General features: G+C 45.9%; 1 protein-coding gene across 1 annotated transcript in view; it reads left to right on the top strand.

The window, feature by feature from the left end:
* Window positions 1-3,395: 3,395 nt before the first annotated feature.
* pdzph1 (PDZ and pleckstrin homology domains 1) overlaps window positions 3,396-6,635 on the top strand; it is a 13,247-nt gene continuing 10,007 nt past the window's right edge. Inside the window, exon 1 of the mRNA XM_020658865.3 lies at window positions 3,396-3,753. The gene's annotated coding sequence lies outside the window, so the exon portion shown is untranslated. The remainder of the gene's footprint in view (window positions 3,754-6,635) is intronic.

The following is a 6,635-nucleotide window of genomic DNA, read 5'->3' as shown; positions in this document are numbered from 1 at the left end:
ACCTCCTCACAGAGAGACTCCCGTCGGACGGGGATTCAAACCAGGAACCTCCTCACAGAGAGACTCCTGAAGGACGGGGATTCAAACCAGGAACCTCCTCACAAAGAGACTCCCGTCGGACGGGGATTCAAACCAGGAACCTCCTCACAGAGAGACTCCTCAAGGACGGGGATTCAAACCAGGAACCTCCACACAGAGAGACTCCTGAAGGACGGGGATTCAAACCAGGAACCTCCTCACAGAGAGACTCCTGAAGGACGGGGATTCAAACCAGGAACCTCCACACAGAGAGACTCCTGAAGGACGGGGATTCAAACCAGGAACCTCCTCACAGAGAGACTCCTGAAGGACGGGGATTCAAACCAGGAACCTCCTCACAGAGAGACTCCTGAAGGACGGGGATTCAAACCAGGAACCTCCACACAGAGAGACTCCTGAAGGACGGGGATTCAAACCAGGAACCTCCACACAGAGAGACTCCCGTCAGACGGGGATTCAAACCAGGAACCTCCTCACAGAGAGGCTCCTGAAGGACGGGGATTCAAACCAGGAACCTCCTCACAGAGAGACTCCTGAAGGACGGGGATTCAAACCAGGAACCTCCTCACAGAGAGACTCCTGAAGGACGGGGATTCAAACCAGGAACCTCCACACAGAGAGACTCCTGAAGGACGGGGATTCAAACCAGGAACCTCCACACAGAGAGACTCCTGAAGGACGGGGATTCAAACCAGGAACCTCCTCACAGAGAGACTCCCGTCGGACGGGGATTCAAACCAGGAACCTCCTCACAGAGAGACTCCTGAAGGACGGGGATTCAAACCAGGAACCTCCACACAGAGAGACTCCTGAAGGACGGGGATTCAAACCAGGAACCTCCTCACAGAGAGACTCCTGAAGGACGGGGATTCAAACCAGGAACCTCCACACAGAGAGACTCCTGAAGGACGGGGATTCAAACCAGGAACCTCCTCACAGAGAGACTCCTGAAGGACGGGGATTCAAACCAGGAACCTCCTCACAGAGAGACTCCTGAAGGACGGGGATTCAAACCAGGAACCTCCACACAGAGAGACTCCTGAAGGACGGGGATTCAAACCAGGAACCTCCACACAGAGAGACTCCCGTCAGACGGGGATTCAAACCAGGAACCTCCTCACAGAGAGGCTCCTGAAGGACGGGGATTCAAACCAGGAACCTCCTCACAGAGAGACTCCTGAAGGACGGGGATTCAAACCAGGAACCTCCTCACAGAGAGGCTCCTGAAGGACGGGGATTCAAACCAGGAACCTCCTCACAGAGAGACTCCTGAAGGACGGGGATTCAAACCAGGAACCTCCTCACAGAGAGACTCCCGTCGGACGGGGATTCAAACCAGGAACCTCCTCACAGAGAGACTCCTGAAGGACGGGGATTCAAACCAGGAACCTCCTCACAGAGAGACTCCCGTCGGACGGGGATTCAAACCAGGAACCTCCTCACAGAGAGACTCCTGAAGGACGGGGATTCAAACCAGGAACCTCCACACAGAGAGACTCCTGAAGGACGGGGATTCAAACCAGGAACCTCCTCACAGAGAGACTCCTGAAGGACGGGGATTCAAACCAGGAACCTCCTCACAAAGAGACTCCTGAAGGACGGGGATTCAAACCAGGAACCTCCACACAGAGAGACTCCTGAAGGACGGGGATTCAAACCAGGAACCTCCACACAGAGAGACTCCTGAAGGACGGGGATTCAAACCAGGAACCTCCACACAGAGAGACTCCTGAAGGACGGGGATTCAAACCAGGAACCTCCTCACAGAGAGACTCCTGAAGGACGGGGATTCAAACCAGGAACCTCCTCACAGAGAGACTCCTGAAGGACGGGGATTCAAACCAGGAACCTCCTCACAGAGAGACTCCTGAAGGACGGGGATTCAAACCAGGAACCTCCACACAGAGAGACTCCTGAAGGACGGGGATTCAAACCAGGAACCTCCACACAGAGAGACTCCCGTCAGACGGGGATTCAAACCAGGAACCTCCTCACAGAGAGGCTCCTGAAGGACGGGGATTCAAACCAGGAACCTCCTCACAGAGAGGCTCCTGAAGGATGGGGATTCAAACCAGGAACCTCCTCACAGAGAGACTCCTGAAGGACGGGGATTCAAACCAGGAACCTCCTCACAGAGAGACTCCCGTCGGACGGGGATTCAAACCAGGAACCTCCTCACAGAGAGACTCCTGAAGGACGGGGATTCAAACCAGGAACCTCCTCACAGAGAGACTCCCGTCGGACGGGGATTCAAACCAGGAACCTCCTCACAGAGAGACTCCTGAAGGACGGGGATTCAAACCAGGAACCTCCACACAGAGAGACTCCTGAAGGACGGGGATTCAAACCAGGAACCTCCTCACAGAGAGACTCCTGAAGGACGGGGATTCAAACCAGGAACCTCCTCACAAAGAGACTCCTGAAGGACGGGGATTCAAACCAGGAACCTCCTCACAGAGAGACTCCTGAAGGACGGGGATTCAAACCAGGAACCTCCACACAGAGAGACTCCTGAAGGACGGGGATTCAAACCAGGAACCTCCTCACAGAGAGACTCCTGAAGGACGGGGATTCAAACCAGGAACCTCCACACAGAGAGACTCCTGAAGGACGGGGATTCAAACCAGGAACCTCCACACAGAGAGACTCCCGTCAGACGGGGATTCAAACCAGGAACCTCCTCACAGAGAGGCTCCTGAAGGACGGGGATTCAAACCAGGAACCTCCTCACAGAGAGACTCCTGAAGGACGGGGATTCAAACCAGGAACCTCCTCACAGAGAGGCTCCTGAAGGACGGGGATTCAAACCAGGAACCTCCTCACAGAGAGACTCCTGAAGGACGGGGATTCAAACCAGGAACCTCCTCACAGAGAGACTCCCGTCGGACGGGGATTCAAACCAGGAACCTCCTCACAGAGAGACTCCTGAAGGACGGGGATTCAAACCAGGAACCTCCTCACAGAGAGACTCCCGTCGGACGGGGATTCAAACCAGGAACCTCCTCACAGAGAGACTCCTGAAGGACGGGGATTCAAACCAGGAACCTCCACACAGAGAGACTCCTGAAGGACGGGGATTCAAACCAGGAACCTCCACACAGAGAGACTCCTGAAGGACGGGGATTCAAACCAGGAACCTCCACACAGAGAGACTCCTGAAGGACGAGGATTCAAACCAGGAACCTCCTCACAGAGAGACTCCTGAAGGACGGGGATTCAAACCAGGAACCTCCACACAGAGAGACTCCTGAAGGACGGGGATTCAAACCAGGAACCTCCTCACAGAGAGACTCCTGAAGGACGGGGATTCAAACCAGGAACCTCCACACAGAGAGACTCCTGAAGGACGGGGATTCAAACCAGGAACCTCCTCACAGAGAGACTCCTGAAGGACGGGGATTCAAACCAGGAACCTCCTCACAGAGAGGCTCCTGTCAAACCAGGAACCTACTCGCTGCGGGTGCAGCACTCCCATCTGCCGGTAAAGCTGCAAACAGTCCTCAACCAGGTCCTCATTCAGCACTCCAGCCTCCTGGCGCTGACATCACCTGAGCTTCATGAGATTACAGGTAATAATCTGCTTTAGGGTGAGAATAGATTCAATAAGAAGTGGAGCAGACGCAGAGACAGAGACACTGCAGTCTGTCTGTGGACTTCATACAGGACGGAGCAGAGAGGCGCACACAGGAACCAGAACCGAACCAGAACTTCAAGGTAAGACTGTTTGTTGTGTTCTGATGAACTCTGTAGATTCTTTACCTGCAGTCCAATAAAACTACTGGATTTAACACGACTGCTGCTTTATATTACAACCAATCAACCTTTATATGTAGAGACAAATAACAACAACAGAGCAGGGTCAGACCGAGGACTCCCACCTGGATCAGAACCAGACTCATGTTGAACAGGCAGAAACCTGGATCAGAACCAGACTCAAGATGAACAGACAGAAACCTGGATCAGAACCAGACTCAAGATGAACAGACAGAAACCTGGATCAGAACCAGACTCATGTTGAACAGACAGAAACCTGGATCAGACCCAGACTCATCTAGAACAGGCAGAAACCTGGATCAGAACCAGACTCATGATGAACAGACAGAAACCTGGATCAGAACCAGACTCATGATGAACAGACATAAACCTGGATCAGAACCAGACTCATGATGAACAGACATAAACCTGGATCACTCAGCCTGAATGGATCCTTTGATCTGAACTAAAGGGATTAATTAGATCTGCTGCACACACAGCTGTCACATGTTTTTAAATGTTTACATTCGAAGAGTTCTGATGAGTCACACAGGATAATTTATGATCAATTACCAATATTTGAAGAATCAGACATTTTAAATGTTTATAAAACTTGATGTGTGTTTCTTCTGCGCTCGTTGACACAGATGAGGTAACACTTTATATTAAGGTGCTTGTAATAAGCATTAATAACAGGTAATAAGTCACTTATAAGGCCTCGTTAGATTCTTATTAACACAAATAAGACTATATAAGTGTTAAGATAGGCATAATTAACACATTTATTATGTCTTATAAGACACTTATAGACTCTTATTAGAAATGTACTAACACTTTATATACTGTCATGAACATTAATAAGATGTTTATTAACATTAATAAGACTTCATGAGTGTTAATTAAACTATAAATTAATTTATAATTGGCTTGTAAGATATTAATTAACACAAAGAAACTCGTTTATAGACCACTTATCAACGTTGATAAGATGTTTATTGACATTGAAGATTTTATTAGGTTCATATTAATGCCTTGTAAAGGTTAATAAATACTTTATTATGCACTTATTAACAGTTAATAAAGCTCCTCTGCAGGTACTGGATCTAAAGTGGGAACACTACTTATAAAGGTTAATAAATACTTTATTATGCACTTATTAACAGTTAATAAAGCTCATCTGCAGGTACTGGATCTAAAGTGGGAACACTACTTATAAAGGTTAATAAATACTTTATTATGCACTTATTAACAGTTAATAAAGCTCATCTGCAGGTACTGGATCTAAAGTGGGAACACTACTTATAAAGGTTAATAAATACTTTATTATGCACTTATTAACAGTTACTAAAGCTCATCTGCAGGTACTGGATCTAAAGTGGGAACACTGCTTATAAAGGTTAATAAATACTTTATTATTCACTTATTAACAGCTCAGTGGGAACAGGGTCCAACTTTCAAGTAAACACAGAAACAAAAAGGAGGCCTATTGAACTTCCACTCAAACAGTTTTTGAAAAAAAAAATGCTAGTACAAATACAATAATTATCTTTAACGTTAACTGTAAACAACATTATGAAAACATTTGGTGTGTCATAGCTACCAACATATCTGATCAAATTCAGGGAAAAAGCATAGTTGTTTTTAACCCATGTTACTGTAAATAAAGTGTTAAAGGTGGACAAACAGCCGAAGACTAGGACACCTGGAGCCCAAGGTCTGAATACCAGTCAAGAGGCGCACACAGGAATACATTTTCAAACTTTGTATGTAAGGAACACGAATATTGCAGGTCAAGATTACAATATACAATTTACTAATACAATTAACAACTAAATCAATAAAGTGTGCACATGAAATAAAACAAACATTTGAAGTGTCTAATCCCAGTCTTTTTCGTTGGGGTTCAATCCAGGTTTGTGTTTCTGTTTAATCTGTGTTTCTGTGTTCTATGAAGTAGCAAAGGAAGTTCTTCCTTAGAAGAAACAGTCTTCTTAATCCCACTTGAGGTCTTGAAGGTTGGGCTCACTATCCAGTTAGCTGCTCACAGTTCTATGGTGGATGCTCTTGTCGCTGGATGGTCTTCTGGATGAGCCCAAAATCCGCCTTTTACCAAAACTTGACCTACAGACAGGTCACACCACCCCTATAAAGATAAACACGCACGTCAGCATCAACACAGGCTTCATCTCAATTTAAGCATTTAACACCAAGTATTAAAATAACATCTGTTTTTATTCACAATTTTCCATTAGCTCTTTTGTACTACAAAAAAGGTTAAAGATCTTCTTTATCAATTTACTGTTGTACTTTTTATTGATTAGACAATATAGGACACTTTACTGTAATAACTGCACTATGAAACACTGAAGTTCTGTGTGACGCCACAAAAGAGAGTGAAATTAACAAAAGAGGAAAAACTTTCATCATAAATTGCATTAAACTATTCCTTACTCATTTACATACTGTTGCTAAGCTAAGCTACTTTCACCCTTCATGGTGTCAAACTTTTGCTCTTACAGATCAGAAAAAGCCTGAATAAATACTACATTTTTCACAACACAAAAGCTAACTGATTAGCATTGGCATATGACATTTTACATGTATCTCTCACTGCCACTCAAACACATTTTTTTCTTTCATCTCTTTTATTTAATTATTTATTTGTACTCTTTAAGCCTGGGTTACATTTAACTAAATATATATAATAATAAAGAAAAAAAAGACCAAATTAAAAATAATAATTGGTAGTGAACTTTCTAACCAATCAGGTGAGACTCCCAGTATTCCTAGCTGGCTGATCAAAAGTTTGACATCATGAAGGGTGAAAGTAGCTTAGCTTAGCC

The sequence above is a fragment of the Labrus bergylta genome, chromosome 17 (assembly GCF_963930695.1).
Source record: "Labrus bergylta chromosome 17, fLabBer1.1, whole genome shotgun sequence".
NCBI lineage: Eukaryota > Metazoa > Chordata > Actinopteri > Labriformes > Labridae > Labrus > Labrus bergylta.
This window is presented reverse-complemented; position numbering and strand designations above follow the sequence as displayed.